Source organism: Cupressus sempervirens, chromosome 9, assembly GCF_028749045.1.
Source record: "Cupressus sempervirens isolate cs-2001-9-10 chromosome 9, ASM2874904v1, whole genome shotgun sequence".
NCBI classification, from domain to species: Eukaryota; Viridiplantae; Streptophyta; class Pinopsida; order Cupressales; family Cupressaceae; genus Cupressus; species Cupressus sempervirens.
Genome location: NC_143126.1, coordinates 21004347 through 21026964, shown reverse-complemented (window position 1 = coordinate 21026964; position 22618 = coordinate 21004347).

The window sequence follows — 22618 nt, the reverse complement described above, 5'->3', positions numbered from 1 at the left end:
AGGGGTCATAAGTTAACCTATCGCCCCTATCAACACATTTCATGACAACGTATATCCCTAGGGCCCATAGGGACCCATTTGGTTGGTTCAAATGCATTGAGAGGGGTCATAGGTTAACCAATGACCCCTCTCGACAAATTTCTTACACATTTGGTTAGTTCCAATGCATCAAGAGGGGTCATAGGTTAATCTATGACCCCTCTCGATGCATTTCATGAAAACATATGTCCCTAGGGGTCCTAGGACCCCTAAGGACATATTTGGCTGGTTCTAATGCATAGAGAGGGGTCATAGGTTAATCTATGATCCATCTTGATGCATTTCATAAGAACATATGACCCTAGGGGGCCTAGGACCCCTAGGGACACATTTGGTTGGTTTGAATGCATTGAGAGGGGTCATAGGTTAACTTATGATGCTTCTTGATATATTTCATGACAATATATGTCCCTAGGGGCCCTAGGGCCCCTAAGGATTCATTTTATTGGTTTGAATGTGTCGAGAGGGGTCATAGGTTAACATGTGACCCCTCTCGATGCATTTCATGACAACGTATGTCCCTAGGCCCCCCTAGGGACCCATTGGGAATGTGTCAAAAGGGGTCACTAGGGGCCTTAGGGACATATATTATCATGAAATGCATCAAGAGGGGTCATAGGTTAATCTATGACCCCTTTTGATGTATTTCATGACAATATTATATTTAATAATAATAATATAATATTGTATATTTTAATATAATAATAATATATTACTAGATTATATAAAAATAATAATCATATATATTACTAGATATTATATTTAATAATAATAATAACCATATATATTATTATATATAATAATAATCATATAATATTACTATATATATTTAATAATAATAATATTTATCATATATATTACTATATTATATTTAATTATAATAATAATAATATTTATAACTATATTATATTTAATAATAATAATCGTAATCATATATAATAATAATAGTCAATAATAATAATCATAATCATATGTAATAATAATAATGCCCGCACTTCCCAAATTTTTGTTTCCCTTTAAAATTTCCCTCCAAAATTTCCAATGTGGGTGGTTTCCCTCCCAATTGGAAAATTTGGACTTTTTGGATACCCGATTTCATATCGGGTATCCAATTAGGCTTGGTATTTACCAAACCTATTTGGTCATCCCAAAAAATGTATTTGAGAAGGGTTTCTCTCACACTCAGACTTTGAGTAGCCATTTAACAATATTATTTTCATCAAAATTGAATGAAACGAAAAGAGTTGATTGACATACTAAAGATGAAGATGATTGTAAAGTGTTGATTGGCATACTAATTGAAAAATAGCTATAACTTTCAAATGGTATAACATTTTTGAAATCCAAAAGTTACATCGCATTCTATGCTTCGCCTAGTATAAGGGGAAAAAAAATTAATTGGTAAAGTTTTCAATTAGTTAAGGTGGTCGGACACGGGAGTTTTTTCATTCTGAAAAAGTCTTAGTAGAAAGTTCATATTTAATTATTTATTTAGAATAAAAATACCCAAAAATATGCATCACATTCGGGCATGAATTTACTTTTTATATTTATAATTGTATTAAAAAATATTATCATTTGATTTTGATTAAGGTGGTTAGATATACATCTACTTTTTTATTTTCACCCTAAAATTTTTGTAGTACTGCATTAAAATCCAAACTTTTGACCAATCAAATATTTTTTTCTCTAGATAAGGCCTAGTAGTTTAGAAACTACATTCAATTTCCTATAGATGATTTTGTTACAACTTTATGATATAAAGTGTAGAACCACTTTAAACTTATGTGTCAAGTTGACATAACCCTGATTCACTGGATTTCCACTACCACTTAAGGCCATAGTTTGGTTGACCATGATCCTACACATACCCTAATGTTGATGTCTTTCAGTAAGCATGTGATTTATTGTATGCCTATGTCTTGATACAGAATAAGGAATTTTTTAATAAAAATTCTAAAGGTATTATCTTTAATGTTTTCTTATAGCATGATTGTGTTGAATACTAAAGGGATGGGTGTTGAATGAAGAATGGTGTTTTACCTTTTCTTATAGTGTTAGAAATGACATTTTTGAGCTTAGGGGATATAAGATTAGAAATTATTATGTTTTTTATGTTCCATAATGAGCTACTCTATGTAGGAGTTATTCAAAGATAAGTAATAATGATGGACGGTCCTTGCACTTCATTGTGAAATATGGTGGTAAATTTACTTATCAATGTATATGTTTTCTTTACAAGGTAGACATGTTTTCCTTTAATCACACAGTTCCATTAAATGGTTTGTTAAATTGTTCATTTGAATAATTATGCTTATATCATTCACAAGTTTTTTGAATAATCAAAAAATTCCTTTGAATACACACACACACACACACACACATCTATATATATATATATATATATATATATATATATATATATATATATATATATATATATATATGTATACACACACACACATTTATATATACATACATAAATATATATATATATATATATGTATGTATGTATGTATATGTATATATGTATATATATACATATATATACATACATACATATATATATATGTATGTATGTATGTATATATATATGTATATGTATATGTATATGTATATGTATATATGTATGTATGTATGTATGTATGTATGTATAAGAAGGCTTATTTGGGTCTTTAACGAAAATTCAAAAGTTTTATAGTCTACTAGTAATAACACATTACTTAGAGAAGATTTATTCTTCAAATTCTTTGGGTTGCACCTTTAACATCTTTGAAAACTCATCTTTTTCTTTGGGCTTTAGATCACTTTAAAAAAAATTCAAATGTTCGGTGAAGACCATATACACCTATAACTTTAAAGAAATTTATGAAAGTTCATTACCGCCACCTATCATTAGTACTAACAATCATTGAGTGTTTCTGCAAGTTTTGGAACATGCCAATGAGAAATTTAGGATACTTTTTTTTTTTGCAATTGTATCTTTCTCTCCAATTTCCTATATGTATCAAGAATGTGTATCTAAATGACCTTCATATATATATATATATCAATGGAGCAAGAAAAACATGACTTCACATCTATTAGTTGAATCACATGATGACTCATCTTGAGAATATTGAATGTTATACGAAAGTTCAAATTTTGACTAGCTTAGAATTGGGACCAACACATGCCAAATAGGATATGTACCCTATTTGACATGTACCCTATTTGAGGTTTGACACCTCAAATCATATGACATTTCTACTATTAACTCTATACAATTTCTTTTTCTTGTGGCAATTTGCTATCATCAAAGGCCAATGTTGTAAATGACAAAGCTACATATGTGTACAATTCCTTATTTGAAGATATTCAAAAAATATGTGATAGGTAGTATCATAAAAATACTCACCCAAATGCAACCATTCAACCCATTTATTCAAGATTTTGGTTTGTCCATCTGTCTAAGGATTATAATTGATTCTAGGAGTCAATTTTGTCCTTGTTGGAGACAAAATAACTCTTGTTATAATGTGTTGATAAACATGTTCCTATCATTGGTAATGGTATGACTATGGGAATTGTGCAATCTGATAATTCTCAAAAAAATAAATTATAAATTATGAAAAAATGCAAATATTTATTTTACCTATCCACTACTACAAATATGAATTCCTTCGCACTACTACCAAATTGTAGAACCCTTTTACCCTTTATTAGTCATATCATGCGACCACAATCATACTTACATTCTTATATTGTTCAAAGACCAATAATGGACTATATACCACCCCACAAAAGTAGTCAAGAAGAGTACTATTGAATTTAAAACACTTCAATGGAAACTTGAAATGGTGTTTCAACTTGCAAGCTCTTATAGGATTTTTATTATTATTAAGATTCGATACAAAAACTTGTGTTACATTTAAGATAATAGTCCTCACCGTCCATCTAGTTTTGGCTTTAGTTTTAGCTCAACTAACTTGATTGATTTGGAGTGATTTATCTATTTTCTTCAACAAAATAGATCAATATTTTAGTTTAAGTTATAGGTAATATATCATTTTTGGAGTTTCCTTGTGTACTTCTTGTGAGTGACCTTATCTTTTATACTTTTGAACCCATTGACCTATTTTATTAGAAATATTCTTTTTCTTTTTTTTCAAAATCAATATCAATAGATTATATTGAATAAACATGTTATTTTATAAAAAAGATATACCTATAAGTTATAATAACATGCAAATTTCTAGATTTTACAAGGGTTTAGAAATCCACATGAGGATTAATTTTTAGATGATCAATGTGCAACTCTATGTAGTTTGTACCTTGAACAAGTGCCTGCTACATTTGAGACATCATCTCTTCAATATTATGGGTCACAATGGGGATGCTGAGGAAATAACCATTTTGAGCCATCTCTACCATTGTTAGTTAACTTTCTTAGGTTTCTTCAAAAAATCCACAACTATCCTTGTGCTCCATACTTTACAATATAGGATTAGGTAGAACCTTCTCTATTCAAAAAAAATAACTAAGAATTTTCTCACTATTGAACTCAAAATTACTACTTCTATCTTCCTAAGAATGAGAATGGCATTACTAAAAGATCTTACTATCTTGTTACGTGAACATTAAATCAAGCCAAATGTTTTGTAGCATCTATAAGATAGATATGGTACCTCATGACTAAAATAGCATTTTTCCAATATAGATAAGTAAATCTATGCAATTTACTCTATCGATGTCATTACTGGATATTGACAACCCTTGTATCAAATTTCCTTAATTTCATGATAACTCATAGTTTAGATTAATCTGAAGCATATAAATGATGAATCGACTAATCTTGACATTCTACTCTATATGTCTATAATTCACTACCAAAAATTTACAATTCCTTCCCTGTACTCATGGTTGGAGATGTAGCTTATGTAATTAACTTGTAGATTTGATGCGGTGCTCTGACCAGAGGCTCTTCACTCTCTCCTCTTTATGTACACATAAATCAATGATAAAGATAAACTAGGGCTCTCCATAATGGAGGCTTTTGCTGAGGTGGGCGAATGGAAGGGAAACTAAAAGTTATAAACTATGCCCCCACCTAGATTTTCTAGTCATTCATTCCTTTAGGATTCAATAATGAATATATATTTTTCTCTTGTTGCACCCTTGTGATATATGTCTCTATAGTGATATATTTTTAATGAATATTTTCTTCTTCTTCTTCTTCTGCTTCTTCTTCTTATTATTATTATTGTTGTTTTTGTTGTTGTTGTTGTTGTTATATATTTAAATTGTATAATGAATTTTATTTTTTTAGACACCACCCTTACTGAAGAGATAGTAATATTTAATCATTTTCAATTATATAGAAGATACTACTATGCTTGTATGTTTATATTTGATATAATTTTATAACCTGAATATTTTCCTGTGAAGAAAGTCCATGCCTAATAATATGAACTAGAAAAAAATAAGGTGACAATTGTAGACTGTGGTCTCATTTCAAAAGAAAAGGTGATGGAAAATGTTATTGTTCTTGCAAAAAATGTAAGGGCTTAAAGAATCAAAGAATTTTGATCACAATAACTTAGTGACATTGTAGGAAACATGATCACATTGAAGGAGGAAATGGTTTTTTTCCTTTGGTGAATGTGGATTTTGAATTGGTGGAACATGGAGGTGTGAATATCGAAGTAGAAGGTAATGCTCCCATGGAAGAAGATGATCCTGAGGCAGAGAACACAATTGAAGATATTGGTATTGGCATGACTGATAATGTTCTAGAGAACATGATTGAAGAAGATTATACCACTGCAACTAATGAAGATGATAAAGACAATGATAGTAGTGCATCTAATGATGATGATGAAGAGAACATTGATACATCTCTAATTGAAAAGGCATACAAGCCCTTGTACCAAGGCTCCCAAACAACATTTATCTCTATTGTATCATTGTTGGTAAACTTAAAGGTTATGAATGATATATCTAGTGTAGCAATCTCACGTATAAGGTATAGTGTCATTTTTGTCATCTTCTATGTTAGCGTACCATTAATGTTCTTTATATTAACAAAAAAATTCTATAGGTTGATAGGTGAGTGTTTGTTATCACCATAAAACATTCTACCTCACTCTTATTGAGAATTATTAGCCATTATGAAAGATATTAGAATGGAGTATCAAACAATACATGCATGTCCCAATGATCACATTATATATCATAAACAACATGAATTTGCAACATAATGCCCTAATTATCACATTAGTAGATATCAATTAGATCAAATAACCAAAAAGGTGCCTTGCAAGGTTCTTCAGTACATTCTCATTATTCCACGTTTGCAATGATTATTCAGGTGCACTTGCTTGGCCCAATTTATGGATTACCATGAACACAATAGAAGTCAAGATGAAATTATGTGAATTCCTATGGATGGTTCTATATTTAAGGACATAGAAGATAGGTGGTTAGTATTTAAAGAAGAACGTCATAATCTGAAGCTTTCATTAGTAGCAGCTAGTGTCAATCCATTTGGAGTTATGAGATCTATTTACTTAGTCTAGCCTATTTTGTTATTAACAATAACATTCATCCTTGGATGTCCATAAAGAGGGAGCACATAATGTTGGAAATGATTGTACTAGGTATTTTTTCCATCTAATAGTCATCTAAATTAATTTGTAAATATAGTATCAAAATGAACATAATAATTATGTTTTTTTAATATTCATTCAACTAAGTAAGTACCAAGTGAAAGATATGAATGTATATATTGAACCCTTAATTGATGAGTTGCTGGAGTTATGGAATGGGGTCACTATGTATGACATATCTAAACTAATTGGTGAAAGACAATTTCAATTTCGTGAATGCTTGTCTGCACAATACATGATGCCCATGCTAGGCTAACACATTTTTGTGTTATTTAAAACTGTTAACATGTATTTTTGGTATGTAATAGTACTTACACATAATCATTGTATGTTTAAGTTTCATGTGATAATTGTAAATATGAATCTTCTAGTACACATGTCATCCAATAATGCATGATCTTGTAGGTCTTCAGACAAAGGGAAAATTTTCATGTCCAATTTGTGGTTCAAAGATGAAATCTTATAATTCAAAAAGTTTAGAAAATTAGGTGTTCAATGAGCATAGGCACTTTCTCCACAAAACTCATAAGTATTGAATTATCAAAAAATATTTTTTCAATGGGAAAGAAGAGACAACATCAAAGTCACAAAGAATGACACTTCACATATGAAGGTTGGAATACAATAGAATGAATTATCAAGTTAATTTCATTGCATATGATGCAAATTTTTGTATTAAATTTAAATTTGGGTACTATCTTTTGTTTAGTAATGATGTAATTTATGTTTGTAAAGGTCATCAAGGAATTGACAAGAAACTTCTGGCTATCCTAGATAATTTAGCATGTTGTCCTACTATGAGCACCTCCAATTCATGCATTGATTTGATGTTATGCATATTGGAAAGAATGTAACAAAGACACTATGGAAAATACTAGATGGAAGGCATGACAAAGAAAATTTGGTCAAAACTTTTAATGACATTCATGAATCCAATCATGCATTGAGTTTTTTCACTGAATCAAATAGAAATGGAAATGGGATTAAAATGAGTGTCATTCCTTGGTTATTAATGCAATAGCAGATTGATGCCATATTTGAAGCCATTAAAAAAATTTCCCACAGGATTCACTACAAACATAAGCAATCTCATATCAAAGAAAGGCAATTTTTGGTTAGGGTTGAAAATGTATCATTGGCATACCTTGGTCAAGGTAAGTCATCATCTTCTCTATTTATAGTAAATTTGTAAAACATCATGTACTTTTCATGGCTTTATTTTATAATATATTGAAAACATCAATTTATTAGTATTGTAGCATGTTCTATCGCTATCTCTCCCACACAACTTTAACAACATGAGTGTCAAACAAGTTATATATGACCTTGGGAAATACACAAGGATAGAAGTGTTATTTGTTAGATTTTTTGTATAGATAGTATTTTTGCATCTTTCTCTTCTTATTCTGTAATTTATTGTATCATTTTTTGTAGAGTCTCATTAACGTGTTTTTGTGTGATGAATATCTTCTAGGTGGTTTTCATCTAAATAAATTGATAAAAAAGACATAAAACATTGGAAAAGTGAAATTCCTTATCTTTTGTCTAAGATGTAAAAGTGTCTACCTTCAACTTTTTTCAATACACAAGACCATTACCTCATATATCTAGTTGAAGAGATTGAATTGTGTGAACCTATATCAGCTAGGTCAATGTAGATGGTTGAGAGGCCCTTAAATTTTTTAGAGGGCTTGGTTTGACAAAGAGCACATCCTAAGGGTTCCATGGTTGAGTGATATATGGTATACTAGACTATGATGTACATTAGTGAATATCTTCCCAAGTTTGCATCCAAGATCCATGTAGATCACATTTGGGATCCGAACTCCATAGATAGATTTGAATGGAGTACTTGACGGGGAAAGGTAGATTGAGGAAAGTGAGAGGTAATTATAAATGTTACTGTAGTTAATTAATTATTATCCATCATCAATATAAGTTGTTTCAAACTGGTCTACTTATTTTATATAGTTTCTCATGAGTGGGATGCACTTCATTTATATATCGCAAACAATCTTGATTGGATGACGATATGGATTGAATGATCTGAACAAAATGGTTTCTCATTAACATGAGAAGGTGTTGCTTTATTGGTTAAAGGAGTTCATCATAATAGATATTCCAATGACATTCTAATGGTAATTGATCTATCAAATAGTTTAAGGGCTGGAAAGGTAGGTATAAGTTAATCTATCATGACCCATTTTTCTAATATCAACTCATGGATGGATGCATAATTTTGACATGATTGAAAAATAAAAGTTCAAGAACGACAAAGCTATGTACTACAATTGTCATAAATTTTGCATAAAAAAGTTGGACGACATGAAAAGAACTTGTGATTTTGGGATAATTGCAATATTTGAGGTCACTAATATTTTGTCTAGAAATGACATGCATCCTCAACAATCTAAAAATGGATACTATGGAATTTTGGATGATATAATTGAGTATGACTTTAATTCCTTCAAACTATTTCTATTCATTGTCAAATGGTACAAGCTATGATTGAATCAAAATGATCCTGATAGAACTGTTATTGAACATGATAATGGATTTGCAATGATTAATGCAAGGTCATTTGAGCCAGTTGGAAGTGAACCCTATGTTCTTCCAAGCCAGTGTGAGTAAGTGTTGGTCATTTTTCATTAGACACAATCTAAGATGAAGACTAGTAAGGTATAATGTGATTCAAGAAGAAGATATTGAAGAAGTGGAAGATGAAGTAGATGTTGATGATGGTGAAGATGAAGAAAGAAATGATGATGATGATGATGTTGATGATGATGATAGTGGTGGTGGTGGTGATGATGGTGATGTTGATGATGATGATGATGGCTAAGATGTTCATGATGGTGGTGGTGGTGGTGGTGGTAGCAGCAGTGATGATGGTCATAGTTGTATATGCTACTTTAGTATGTTAGAAATATTAAATTAAAATAATAAAAAAGGATTTGCATACTAATTTAACATAACTTCATGAGAGACAAAGTGAAGTCCTCAAATGAGAATATGAGCCATGGACAGGCTCCCTCAATGAGGATGATCACTTGATGTAGAGGTGTGTCTAATAGCTAAGATGGCTTGATTATGTATGTATGCTCAAATGCTCAAATGGGCTTCAATGGAGGATTTTTGATAGATTTTGGTGAATGGATTTGATGTAAAAATGGCTTCTCAAAATGGCATCATGGATTTAATTTCTAGATTGTGTTATGTTTGCAAAGGGGAAGGATTCAATTTATAGGCAAGAGGCTTGAGGGATGGAGGGCTAAGATGGAAGGAAAGGAGAAAGCTTATGGAGGGCTCAGATTGAATGAGAGCCTGAGAGCACATAGATTGTGCTTCCTTATAGCCAATCAAGGAGTGACACATGTCACAAGATGAGAGGATGGAGGAAAGGGCAAGGATGAGTCAACAACGGAGGCTCAAGGGATAATATCTTCATAAAGACCCTTCATAAGTGCTTTGTAAGAGAATTTAAGGAGAGTGTAAGAGATATTTGAGGGTCATTTATGTTGGAGGGTGAGGAATTTTGACTTGGGTTGGATTAGGAAGGTTTTAAGCTTGCTTAGGATTGTACAAATGATTAGAGGATGGATTAGGATGGTTTAGGATTAGCTTAGGGATAGGCAAGTGGATGGCAATAAATGAGGGTGGGTGAAGGAGGAGATATTTGTTAACTTTGGCTTGGGTTAGCAAGTCTTAACCCATTTTTAGGGAATGTGACAAGGTTAGGAGGGGATTAGGATTAGGATTAAAGATAAGGATTGACATCTTCTAGAAGAGTCTAGGCTTTGGATGAGGATGAAGACTTTCTAGAAGAGTCTAGAACTTCGTAGGATGAGGATAAAAAAGGTTTTTTAGAAAATAAATAAAGTTTTATTTATTTCAAGGGTTTGGGTTGAGGAGATATTTATTAAAACATTTTTAATAAACATGAGGATTGGTATTTAATCTTAATTAAATATTTTGAGTTGGGATTAGGGATAGAAAATGATGGGATTAGCCTTTAATCGAAATTAAAGAAGGATTAGAAGATTTTGGAAGAGGTTAGCGGTCTTAAGGAAATTAGCCAAGTTTTGGGCAAAAAATAAATTATTTATTTATTTTGAGATTTTTGGTCAATTTATTAATTAAATAATTAATAAATAAGGAAATAATGTTTAAATAAGATTTAAACATTTTTGGGAGGGATTCCTTAATTAAATATTTTAAATTAAGATAAAGGTATTTAAAGGCATAAAAATTTAATTAATTAATTAATTAATAAATTAATTAATGATGATGTCATCAAGGACTTTTTTCAAAAAATAAAAATATTTTATTTTCTAAAGGATTTTTAGGTGTCTACAATAGTGGTGATCATGATGATGATGATGGTCATTGTGACAATGATGATGATGGTGGTGATAATGATGATGTTCATAATGATGAGATGGATGAAGAAGATGATCAATAGAAATGTATTAGGTATGATCAAGAGGTATTGATATATTCATTGAATTTATTTTAAGTTATTAGTTATCATGATTAATGTATTATCATGATAAATGATATTAGAATTGGTGACTTCTGATATACATGTTGCAAATATGTTTTACAATGCTCAATTCTTGGTACTGATTACTTATAATATACTTTTAGTAGAGGTAACCAATTAAAAAGTATGCAATGATTATGATGTATGAATATTTTTCATGTTAAATGTTCTATGGAATTTGTAGCATAAGTATCATGTAATTTGTAATTGACTAAAGAAAAATAGTATACATATGCGAGAAACTATACCCCTTTCACGAGGATCATACACAGTGACATGGATCAAGATGCATAAGTTAATTAAATGCTTTCTTTCTCTTTACCTTCAATATTAGTCTCACTTTATAGAAAAATATTTCACTCCTTCAACTATATCTCTTATTTGATGGGCTACAGGTACCACCAAATAGTTATCTGTCAAATTTGTCTTCCTCAAGTGAGTGAAATGCAGGAATAGAAGAGAATAGTGAGACATTTAGTAGTCTACGAAAGAGAGATGAACTAGAAGTTAAAATATTAGAAGAAAAATCAATAAACAAATGCAATTTTTCCCTTCTCAAGGGGGGTCATGTTTTTATGATGATGAGACAAAGGGTGACATCAAGGTTCCCTTGAGGTACACATATCTTCAAAAAGAATGGGCACCCATAGAATTACCTCCAATTAACACAAATTTTTATGTTAATGAGAGGATATATCACATAGCTCCATCATCATTACATGGTTTGGGTCTATTTTCCATTAATGGCATGAAGGTCAGTTATAACAAAGTTGTTGAATTGATGGAATATGTAGAACCTTGTTACAATTACAATAATTGGATGCAAACAGTTTAATATAAAAAAAGTATGTGTAGGTATGCACACTATCAAAAATTTATCTACAATGGAAAGAAAATGGTCAAAGCAAAAGACTTGATGTGTACAAGGATCACTTTAGTTGTGAATATTCTCCATTTGGTGAATGTTTCCCAATGACCAATGTTGGTTTGGTAATTTTTTCATGCATATGCAGGTTGGTGTGTCACCCCAATTTTACCAAATATAAGTCAAACTGTTAGGCCCATCGTGAGAGGATTTATGCCATCGGATCAAGTTTTGAAATGAACTAGCCAATCATAAATATATTTGGCACACAAAATATTAAACATATTCACCTATGATTTCCCAAGCGGATCTTTTTGGATAGTCTCAATTTTCCCTTGGTGTTAAAAAATATTTTAGGAGAGGGATGATATTCACTCACCAAATATATGGATTCATGTCCACAAAAATTGATTTTTTCCATCTATATTATGCATGGTTGTATAATGAATGAATTGTATTCACCTTGGAAATTCTAGAATATAGGTTTTTCTTATGTGGGCTTCGCAAAATATTTGGTATACACTATAATATTCTTGTGGATTTCATAAAAAAAAGTGGTATAAATACATTCATAGATTAGTAGGTTGTCTCAATTCCAATCAGTAGTGAAGTCTCAATCTCTCATACTATCGAGATCATTGTCGTGCGAGTTGTGAGTGTAGTGACTACATTTTAGTCAAATGTGAGTAACTCAAATCCCTATCTATCTATTCTCTATAATTTTAGTTTATTCTTATATTTAGTAGATACAAGTCAGACTATTAGTGATCAATTATCAATTGGGACCAGTGACCAGTACCATCGAGCCATGTAGTACCTAGGGAGACCTAAGACATCTATATTTTATAGTGTAGTTCATACAACAAATGAATACTATGTATATAAATGTATGTAATAGGCTATAGTTGACTATCAATTTTTGAATAACTTGAATTTTATGGTAGTATATATTTCTTTGGATATTTCAAACATGAACGAGGGTAAGAATCCTACATGTGGTGGAAGTAAAGAAAGGCTAGCCAAGCACACTCACACCTTGGCATCATATTTTGGTGGCAAAAATCAAGAACCTACATCATCACAAGTGCATTTACAAGATTCCCAACCATTGCCACTACCAGTTCCACTGGTACAACCAATTATTAAGTAGGAGATAAATTTGCAGCAAGTCAGATTGTGATATTGCTATCAGGATTTAGCTATGTGATTTTGAGTCAAACTCATTGATCCATGTTTCATGAGTAGTGATTCAACATGAATCCATCTCTAATGAGAATAAATGGAACACTTAGCACTCATTCGATCTAGGTGATGCTCACAGAGGTAAAGCACTAGGACTTCTTGCGGGGTTCCCCATCCCAATTTAACTCAAATGGGGTGGCAAGATTTGGATTTAACCATGGAGGAAACTCTATAGTTAGGCATGCTAAGGCTAGAGTAGTACTGGGATGGGCGACCTCCTGAGAAGTCCTAGTGATTCACCACTGTAATCATCACCTAGATCCAATGAGTGCTAAGTGTTCCATTTATTCTCATAAGAGATGGATTCATGTTGAATCAATACTCAAGAAACATGGGTCAATGAGTTTGACCCAAAATCACACAATTATAACCAATTCCACTAGCACATATTGAAGAAGTTGGTGAACCTTATATATCTAATCACGATGAACTTGAAGAAGATATTTAGGTAAATACCTGGAGTAGCCAAGATTTGTAGGTCAATACCAAAAGTAGCTAGAATAATATAATAGTCTTGGATGATAATTCCAAAAATAGTGATGGTGCATGACTAGGGAAGGGAAAAAGGCAATACAATTGAAAAACTAGTGCAAAATCCAAAAAAGATTGGCATTGGGCTCTATCGATCAGGAATTTTCAAATTGAATGAGCCTCAAAGCATCCATTCATCGAACATATACACAATCCAAAATAAGGTGAGCCTTTAGTGGAATGTAGATGTATGATATTCACAAGGATAAACAAAAAGGAAAAGAGGTTGTAGCTAAAAATTGACATCATAGTGATGCAAGAGCATCTTGGGTTCTCTTGTAATTCTACACTTTGGTCTTTTTGCCTTTGGCTACCGAGTTCTTAGTGGATGTCAAGTGTTTAATTGATGCTGAGTCATTCCTTTGATTATCAAGTTCCTATGGTTGTCGAGTGAACTCTTTGGATGCCGAGTCATTCTTAGTTGCTGTCGAGTGAAACCTTCAGTTGCCAAGTGTAATTGGTCACTAAGTGATTTTCCTTGGTTTCCAAATGTTAGAGGATACCAAGTTCTTAGGTTCTACCGAGTGATTCTTTGGATGTCAAGCTCATGTGGGTGTTGAGTGCTAGTTTTTGTGAAGTCTTCATTTGTTGAGTTGTCTATGTCTAGTTATAGTTTGGGCCAACTTGGCTTGCATTTTATTGTATTAGGTAGTTAATATCTATTTTGAGCTGACTTGTGGTTTTCTAAAATCTTCTATAAGCCATTTTGGCAAGTATTTAAAGAGGTCTAGGTTTGAGTTTAGGGGCAAAGAGTTAGAGGAGAGAAGTCATTTAGTTAAAACTTAGAGGATCAAGTCGAGGATGAGAACTTGAAGTTGTTTTTTCTGGATTTGAATGTATTTGTAATTGGTCGTAACCCAGAAGGCCTTACAACTAGGCATGTATGCTGAATATTTGGTAAATCAATATAAATATTATTGTTCTCTCTCTCGTTGGTGGTTTTCCTTGTGTTTTCTTCCATTGTGTTAACTCTTGAGAGGTGGTTTGGATAGCTGGGTAAGCCTTTGGCCCTAATAATTTAACCTTTGCCTATGTCACATAGAAAACCAAGGAGGAATGTCAACATGTTAAGAATGCAAAAATCTTAGAATTTTAGGAGAAAATATAGATGAAGCCTACTAAAGTAACGGGATCCATGGAATCTCTTCTTGGAAAAGAAATGTAAGTTTAAGAAATGGGTACATTTCTTTAGTTAAGTGTTGTCTTCTATGCTTTAAGCAAAGAGCGTGCCATGATAGACTACCCATCATTGAGTAGTTTATTTCACTTTGCAAAAGTTCATTATTATGCAAGGAGTCACTAGTCAATAAACATCAGATGGGAATGGGAAAGTTGTCTTGTTGAGGTTGAAAAGGAAAATATCAAAGCAAAAATTAAGGAGTCAAATTTCATTGCATTATCTTTAGATGAGGTGACAACAATAGAAAATACTTCCTAGGTATGCATGCATGTCTATAATGTACCCAATTTTTTCCACCAACCCAATCTACTAACTATTGTTAAAATGAAGGGCAATTCAATGGTGGAAAACATATTTGAACTATTAAAGAGTTCCCTAATTGAATATGGAGGTATATATGAAATGATGATTGCCCAAAATTTGGTGTGTGTTGGAGCAAATGGAGCTTTAGTAATTCAAGGCCACAAGAATGGTCTTGGAACAAAGTTGAAAGAATTTCTTGCACCTTACATTGTTGGCATTCATTGCATGGCCCACAAAATAAATCTATCTTTTGGAATTTTCAGCAACTCTCCACAAATAGACAAAGTTGAAATTTTAATCAAAGAGATGTATAGGCACTTTTTTTGAAGTCCTAAATGATTCAAGGAATTTCAACAATTTTTTCAGGGTGTAACTAATGGGACAAATCTTCTTAAGGATAATGATACCAGATGGATCTCTTTGGATGGACTAGCTCATCGATTTTTTTCTAAATATCCATCGTTTCTTGGTACAATGCAATCAACTCATGAAAATCAAGGTGGTCAATGGAAATATAGTGATCTACTTGAAAGGTTAAGTAATGTAGAGACACTCTTTACATTAGAATCCATTCTCTCCATGCTAGGGGAAATGAGAAAAATAGTTAAGAAGATCAAACAAAGATTAATGTATATTGTAGAATATATTACGTTGTGTAAAATGACATGCACAGCCTTTGATAATCTCTATAGAAATCTGGATTCATTTTTTGTGGATGAAAAAGTTTTAGAGTGGATGAGAATCATAGATTTGGATAATCTTTAAATATTTTTAAAGATTGATGCCAAGGGGGAATTATGTGCCAATATACGAGGTGTTGAGATTCCAATGCACTACTATGGAAGGCACATGTCCATGATAAAAGGAAAGAAATCCACATAGCCAAAATTAACTATTACAAAGGAAGTGTATGAAAAGATTTTTTGAGTTTGAAATGAATTCTATGGAGGATATTTCTTATAATCTTTCCTCAGAAATTAGAGAAAGATTGCCTCGACATAAATTTCTTGAATCTGATGGAGGAGCATCCTGAGTGTAAGAGAAATCTAGCATCACCCAAAAATATTTTTATTTTTAGTCTTTGCTAATTTAATCAAGACTTGTAGATAGGGGGGTTGCTATTTCTAGGAACTTTCTATTTTTAGTAAGTTTTTCATATGATCTTAGAATGTTCTTATTTTCTACATGAAGGTTCACTTTAGAATTATAAGCCATTACTACATACATCAATTCCTAGTCGCATGTGGCTTGTGTAGTATGTACTATGTACTACTACTAATCAATAAGTACTTACTAGAAAATGAAATTATGATTCAGACGAATTTAGAAAATAATAATTAAATACATCATCCAATTACTATAAAATAACTAGAGGCTTAGAGCCAAGAAGAAAACACCATGTCCACTAAAATATCAAATGTCAACAAAAAGGGTTTTACTTTGCATTATATTGTTTGCATCTACTTTACATTTCATCTTCATATGTGTGTGTGTGTGTGTGTGTGTGTGTGTGTGTGTGTATGTGTGTATGTATAGTATAGTATACCAATAACGGTTGTGATTTCCCTCAAAAAGGGAAGCAACAAAGCTTTAAACTATTACATTTCAAATACATACATTGTCGACAATATGTTTTACAAATTAAACCCTAACTAAACTGATGATTCTTTGTGTAACACTTCTTTTATATTTCAAAACATCCCAAAAGCGTTAAAGTTCCATTTTTCCTATTCCATCACATTTGCAATTTTTTCTTCAAAATAATAGGGTCAAGACCCATTTCAACAAACATTGCTTGAAGGTCTGCCATTTCCTACTCCTTTTCAAGCTATTTGATCACATCCCCAGGATTAGTAGAGAGAACCTGTGAAGCTGCAATAAGCCCATTAGTAAGATCACTATGTTCTTCATCCTCCTCCATAGTCAAATCCAGGTTGACAACAGGGCTCAGATTTTCATTCGACAATCCCTCTTCCATAGGTAATCCCATTTTTGGCAACCGACTACTTTTCTGATAATGGTGACCACTGAGCAAGATGTTTGCAATTTAAAGAATTTTTTTTTTCAACTAGATTCCACTATGCCATAAATGCAATAGGACATTCCACATATGTGTCATCCTATAGAAAACTTGCTTTCTAATCACTGTTTGATTTATGTCTAAGTGTAATCTTTTGATAATCTGACAACTGATTTGAAAAGCATAAAATTAATTTTTAGTCGCTAATTCATTGAGTAATCGCATCATTATCTAGCACAATCACCAATGCATTATATATGTTTTTTAATAGATGGGTAGAATTGCCAAATCAAATATATATATTTCTAACAAATGGAAAATATTGCCTAATGAAATATATATATATATATATATATATATATATATATATATATATATATATATATATATATATATATATATATATATATATATATATATATATATATATATATTCCAATCAATGGAAAAAATTTCCATATACAATATATACCCTTTGTATCAAAAGGGACAAAATCACCTTGATTTTATGAAATTTTGTAATGGTTGAAGAAAAATTGCATCAACATTAAACTTTTCATGACATAAAAAAAAATTGCTAATAGAAATTAATTTCGCCATAAAATAAATGTTGGATTCACCACAAATTTATATATTTTTTGGGGAGGGGGTTTCTTAAAGCTAACTTGGGCTGTGTACATTGATGGAAGGCCAAAAGTAATAGGGAACATTGCAGGTTTTATAAATAGTACACATCCTAGTGTAGACACCTAAATTTGATTACATCACTAGGTAATCATATTTAGTCATCTCCTAAAACATTAGTGATTAAATATTTATTATTTAATTAATTAATCATCATCCCCTAGTTAATTTATTTATTTAATTAACTATAGTCCAATTGATAAAATCAAATGATCACCTAAAATCAATTTATCAATTAAATCCCTATTCCTCTATTAAATTGAATAAATCCTCAAATCTATTCAATTTAATTCCATACTCCTATTTTATTGAATAAATCATTTAATAAAATATCTAAAATCATAAAATCCTTCCTAAACCCTATCCTAACCCCTAATCCAACCCATTCACCCATACTAACCTCACTTAGCCACCTAATTAACACATCCCATCTAAACTAAACCACTTGTCCTCCTAACCCCCTTTCTAAGCTAATCCTAATCCCTCTCCTAAGCATGTGCACAACTTTAAGCAAGGGTTAAGACTTGCTAACCCAAGCTAAAGTTAGAATATCTCTTAGATCTCTTACACCTCTCGTAATATCTTTTACACCTCTTACATTCCCCTTTATGACTTTTACAAAGCATTTATGGAGCCCTTATCTCTTAAGCCTCCTTTGTTGACCATCCACCTTGCCTTCCCTTCATCCAATCACCCTTTGACATGTGTCACCTCTCTATTGGTGCTAAACAAGCATAATCCATGTGCTCCCTTTTGAGTGCATCTTGACTCTCCCTCACCATCTTATCATCCTTGCATCCTTACCATCCATCTCTCTACCCCTTGGCCTATAAATGTGACCCTCTCCCTTCAAAAAATCATCCACCTTTCATGCAATGTTATAATTCTATTTTCAAAGCTTGAAAACTACCAAAATACCATTATAATGTTGAAATACCCCCATGACTCCATTGTTGAAACCACTCTTTATGCACACCATCCATCCACTTGAAGCTTGAGCATAATTGTGAGCACACATATCTATCTTAATTAGGTACAAATCCTTTGTATCATGTGTTATACCATTAGGAGCCTACCATTCTTGGTTTGCTTCCTTTTGTGGTGATAACAATCGGTCCTATCATAAACGTTTTCCATTTTTAGTATTAAGAATGCTTTTAATAAATTAGTTTTCAATTTGCAATACTAGATAATAGGTGATACATTTTGGCACGCTCGGTGAGACCACACATTTGGGTCAATCTAATTAGTTTTTGGGTTTTTTTTTATGAACTAACCAAAATAACATTTTATGCTTGTGTGTTTTTGTAGGAGGCTTGCTAATATTTTTATAGGTACGTAGGTCATTCTTTGGAAATCACACTCCCAACCTTCTAATAATTTTTCATTTTCAAACACTTCAAAAAACCTTTTGTTTGTGATCCTGCAACCCTGGAAACACGATCCTACGACTGCAGGATTGCGGCTATCCATCGGCGAGAACACAAACCCACTAGTGTGAGATCACCATTTACCTCAAACCTTTATCAACATGTGTCATAAAAATAGCCCCATCAATCTTGCTAACAAGTCCTCCTATGGGAATACATGTTTTTACTAGCAGGGTTGCTGTAAAAACCTCCAGGAACATTTGTCCAAAATAGCCAAGCCCAAAAAACTAGTTTTATCCTTTCACCTTCAATCTCGCTAACGCATATGTCTGTAGGAATGCATCCCATAAACCTACGAGATTACTATTTCATGGGATCGCACTATGAGTATATTTCCCATGGCCTTCTTTTCTTGCATTTTTCACCAATTTTTGTACCTCAATCTCGCAACCCTTAGCTGCATTATCGTGACCATGGGATCACTATCCTAAACCCACGAGATCATTTTCCTACCTATGGGATCATTATCCTAAACCCATGGGGTTATGTAGGATAGGGGTTATTCTAATCATTTTTATGCCTATAAAAATGAACTAAAAAAGATAATTTTTTTTCCCCATAGTTGAGCTTTGCTTTTGAGGATTTTTGGGTGACTAATCTAATTGCCTTTTTGTAGCATTTCAGGTTGGAGCATCATCAAAACTTAACTATGTTTTTTGCAATTTTTTCTTAAAACGAACTTGCATGTCTAAACACATCTCTTATTGAATGCATGCTTAAAACAACAAACACAATCTTGAATGGAAAGGATCAAATAATCATTGTTATACCTCACACTTCAAATTTGGGTGTAAAACACTTTAACTCAATCTTTAATGCTTAAAAATCAATAAACATTGCATGATTTTGACACACTTCAATGGTGCTCAAATTTCTTATGTTGACAAACTCTCGATTTTTATTATGCTGATGACATTGTCAAAGTTAGAATGAACACTGTATGTCATAAACATGAGTGTCTTCAATCATAGCTTATAAAATTGAAATCATCAATTGGAAAAGAATGAGTGTTTTTTTTAAAACCCTAGGATCACTTATGTGATCTTGTTTTACACTTTTTAGGAGGCCTACTTGGGGATTTCATCACCCCTTGGGACAACCTCAACTCTAGCATTCTAATAGAGTATAAATATCAGGAGGTGAATCGAAAGACACCTCTCTTTGAAGCATAATCTTGTCACTCTTGGCTATGCCCCAAAGAACTTTATACCTTAGGGAAGTGAAGGTGGAGATTTGGGTTACTATCTCCTCCCAGCTGAGTGGCATTATTTTCTTTTATCTATAGAATTGGACCTCACATATCTTGTGTATATTGAGGACACCTCTAGCTAATCTTGTATATCCTAGAAAACATCTTATAGGCCTATTGGTCTATTTGACGTGCTTGAGTGTTCAACATCCTCCCCATGTTTCAAAAATAATCAAGTCCTTTTGCTAAAGAGTTCACTTATACACCATTCACAATGGTTGTTAGCAAGTCCATTTGCAACAAACCTAAGTCTAGTTTGTTCCACTTTATCCCTTGGTAAATCATTCAACCCAAATTAAAGGCATACTTAGCATAGTCACTACCTCATAAAAGATTTATCCCAACTTCCAAAAAAATTGTCATCCTAATCACATCCTTTCCTACATCATTCTAGTTTTCCATCAAGTCTTCCTTATCCTGAGATAGCTAAAGTCTTCTTAGTCATTCCCCATCCCATTTCCATTTCCTCTAGAGTCAATCTTTCCTCCTATCATGATCTTAATCCAAATCCAAATCTGAGCTTACCTACTTATCCTAATCTACATTTTTGTATTCTTTTGTATTCATCCTTCATCCCCAAAAAAACATGTCACAATCCTATTATGATGAGTTTGGTCATCACACCTTTTCTCCTGCTCCATCCTATTCTAATGATGATGATGATCTTGTCAACTATGATAGGTATATTGAAAGCCTTAGAGATATTACTCCCAACATCCTCCCAAATCCAAATATTCCTCCAAACTACTCCATCGTTCCTCCAAACATACCCACTAGTACTCCCTACCCTACCTTTGACAAGGGAAATCAATTATCATCCTCATCCACACCTCCTTCCCATACACATATTCCTCTTATACATCAGCCATATATCCATCTTCCTCCACCTTCATCTCCCAGTCTCCACCATTTCAGGACAATTCTAGTAGCTACATCCCTAGTTCAAATCCACCATCTCAATATCTTCCAAACCCCTTTCCAAATCCTCCAACTAGTCCTACTTATATAGTACATCCCCTTAATCCCCTTACTCCTCCCAGTCCAACACACTCGTCTCCAAGGAAGTTTATAAGGAAACCCAAAACAATTCCATCTCCTACACCCATCATTCCTCCTACATCATCCTATCGCTATCATCCTTATTTCATCCACCCCACTTATGAAACCCCTTCCATCTCCTACCTCCCCTCATTATCAAAATCCCATGTAATAAACCTAATGATTCCACCCCCCATCAACCCATCTCCATTGACGAACCTCCCACCCATCCATCTACCTCACTTAAAGAAGTCATCCATAGTTCTCCTGTCATATCACCCACTCCCATCCATTCATTTCATGATCTTGTTCAAAAGCATGTTGAAATATCCCATGACAAAAGAACCCACCATCCCACTCATTCCCCTACATGATCCAATTTTACTATTCACTCCATCCAAAGAGCAATCACCATCCCCTCCATATCCAAATCCTACCATCATACCTAATCCATCTCAAGATCCATTTCCATCCACCCATCCAAATATAGATAATCTCCTTCCATACCCATTTCTTCATCATTATACATCTCCCATAACCCATGATGATAGATCCATAGAATAAGAACTAACTATCACATCCAAAGCTTTGACTCCTTCAGCTAGTAATGGATTCACATCTTGTGTTCCAAATAATGAACATCATATTGTAGAAAGAAATAAAAGTATATCTCTAGATGTTGGTGTCCCTACTACCCTTTCATTGTCCCAAGTCCTTCCATCTTCACCCCAAAGTTCCCATCCATCTTATTCTACATCTATTTTGGGCCCTTATCCTACTCCTTATCTCCAACCCTCCATTTTGTGTCGGTATATTCCTTGTCTAAATCCCCCACCCTTTCCCTCTA